The sequence below is a fragment of the Anser cygnoides genome, chromosome 4 (genome assembly GCF_040182565.1).
Source record: "Anser cygnoides isolate HZ-2024a breed goose chromosome 4, Taihu_goose_T2T_genome, whole genome shotgun sequence".
NCBI classification, from domain to species: Eukaryota; Metazoa; Chordata; class Aves; order Anseriformes; family Anatidae; genus Anser; species Anser cygnoides.
The window spans coordinates 26218747-26221631 of record NC_089876.1 but is presented as its reverse complement, the minus strand read 5'-3'; positions in this window follow the sequence as shown (position 1 = coordinate 26221631).

Genomic DNA, 2885 nt, shown 5'->3' with positions numbered 1-2885 from the left:
GCCGGTGGCGGAAGCTATATGGGCAACGCCCCCGCCTCCTGCCCGCCCCTCGCGGAAAAAAAAAAAAAAAAAAAAAAAGAGAGAGTTTGGTCCAGCTGCAGTTACCAACAGAATCATAGAATATCCTGAGTTGGTGGAAGGGACCCACGAGGCTCATCGAATCCAACTCCTGGTTCCACACAGGACCACCCAAAAATCAGACCATGTGTCTGAGAACATTGTCCAAATGCTTCTTGAACTCTGGCAGGCTCAGTGCTGTGACCACTGCCCTGGGGACCCTGTCCCAGTGCCCGACCACCCTCTCAGTGAAGAACCTTTCCCTAACAACAAGCCTGACCTTCCCCTGTCCCAGCTCCATGCCATTCCCTCGGGTCCTGTCGCTGTCCCCAGAGAGCAGAGCTCAGCGCCTGCCCCTCCCCTCCCCTCATGAGGGAGCTGCAGGCCGCCATGAGGCCTCCACTCAGCCTGCTCTGCTCTGGGCTGGACAAATCAAAGGACCTCAGCTGCTCCTCGTATGACTTGCCCTCTGGACCCTTCACCACATCTGTCGCCCTCCATTGGATGCTCTCTAATAGTGTTACAACCATTTTATACTGTGATGCCCCAAACTGCACAAAGTGAGGCCACACCAGTGCAGAGCAGAGCGGGACAATCCCTTCCCTCAACCAGCTAGCAGTGCCATGCTTGATGCACCCAGGATATGGTTGGCCCTTCTGGCTGCAAGGACATGCCGTTGGCTCTTTTTCAACTTGACATCAGCCAGAACCCCCAGATGTTTTTCCGCAGGGCTCCTCTCCAGCCTCTCAACCCCCATTCTGTACATTCAGGACTGTCAGTCTGACCTTGGTTCCAGGGAAAGCTATGGAGCAAATTATCTTGGGTGAGATCACACAGCTCTTGCATGGCATCCAGGGGATCATGCCCAGACAGCATGGGTTCCCAAAAGGCAGGTTGTGCTTGTCCAACCTCATCTCCTTGAATGATTGTGCAACCAGACTGGTAGATGAGGGAAGGGCTGTTGATGTAGTCTACTTAGACTTCAGCAAAGCCTTCGACACCGTCTCCACAGTATTCTCCTGGGCAAACTGGCTGCCCGTGGCCTGGACAGGCATACTCTTTTCTGGGTAAAGAACTGGCTGGAGGGCCATGCCCAGCGGGTAGTGGTTAATAGAGTTAAGTCCAGCTGGTGTCCCGTTACAAGTGGTGTCCCCCAGGGGTTGGTTCTGGGTCCTATCTTGTTTAATATCTTTATTGATGACCTAGATGAAGGGATTTAGTGTACCCTCTGTAAATTTGATGACGACACCAAGTTGGGAGGTAGTGTCGAATTGCTTGAGGGTAGGGTGGCCCTTCAGAGGGGTCTGGATAGGCTGGACTGCTGGGCAGAGGCCAATGGTATGACGTTTAACAAGACCAAGTGCTGGGTCCTACACTTTGGCCACAATAACCCCATGCAGTGCTATAGGGGGCTTGGGGCAGAGTGGCTAGAAGACTATCAAGAGGAAAGGGACGTAGAAGTGTTGATCGATGCTTGGCTGAACATGAGCCGGCAGTGTGCTCAGGTGGCCAAGAAGGCCAATGTCATCCTGGCCTGTATCAGGAATAGTGTAGCCAGCAGGACCAGGGAGGTGATCATCCCCCTGTACTCAGCTTTGGTGAGGCCGCACCTCAAATACTGTGTTCAGTTTTGGGCCCCTCACTACGAGAAAGACATCAAGGCCCTGGAGTGTGTCCAGAGAAGGGCAGCAAAACTGGTGAGGGGTCTGGAGCACAAGTCTTGTGGAGCACAAGTCTCTGAGGGAGCTGGGATTGTTTAGTCTGGAAAAGAGGAGGCTCAGGGGAGACCTTATTGCACTCTACAACTTCCTGAAGGGAGGTTGTGATGAGGAGGGGGTCGGCCTCTTCTCTCAGATAACTAATTATAGGACTCGAGGAAATGGCCACAAGTTGTGCCTGGGGAGATTTAGATTAGATGTCAGGAAAAAATTTTTCTCTCAAATAGTGGCCAGGCACTGGAATGGCCTGCCCAGGGAGGTGGTGGAGTCACCATCCCTCATGGTGTTCAAGAAGCGCCTGGACGAGATGCTGCAAGATATGATTTAGTAGTTTAGTGGGTAGTATTGGTGATAGGAGGACAGTTGGACTAGATGACCTCGTAGGTCCTTTCCAACTTTGTGTTTCTATGATTTTGTGATATAGCCAGGGTTGCTCTATCCCAAGTGCAGAATCCAGCACCTGTTCTTGTTGAACTTCATGAGGCTGGTGATTGTCCAGCCCTCTAATTTGTCAAGATCTCTCTGCAAGGCCTCTCTACTGTCAAGGGAGTCAACAGCTTCTTCTGATTTAGTGTTGTCTGCAAAGTTTGTATGCATTTGAGTTCTGTACCCAATGTCTTAGCAAGAACATTCCTAGGATTTCTTTTCTGTAGCTCTTTTTCTAAGCTCCATGAAGTATTTAGACAGAGCATAAATTTTGCTCGTTATCAAAATGATATTTTGTTTTATTAATCTCAAATATTACAAGCATACCATAGAACTGTCTCCATTATTTTTTTTGCTTTTGCTAACCTTCCTTTTTTCATACCTTAGAGACTGTACTACTGTAGTCATTACTGGCTATTCTTCAAGCACAAGGAAAATGTGTTTGTCTTTTTGTCCAAATTCTAGCTTTCACAACAGAGGGGCCTCTAGCTGTAAATACTGATTTTAGAATTGCTCTTCAGATAAGCTTTATGCAGGCAGTTCCGCAAGAAGCAACAACGAAAAGCTCTGATAGGTTAAGGATCAAACTAGAGGGTCCTATTTTGAGCTTGAGGTGAACCAGCAGTGCACATTTGCAGCTGAGGCCAACTGCATCCTGGGCTGCATCAACAGAGGTATGGCCAC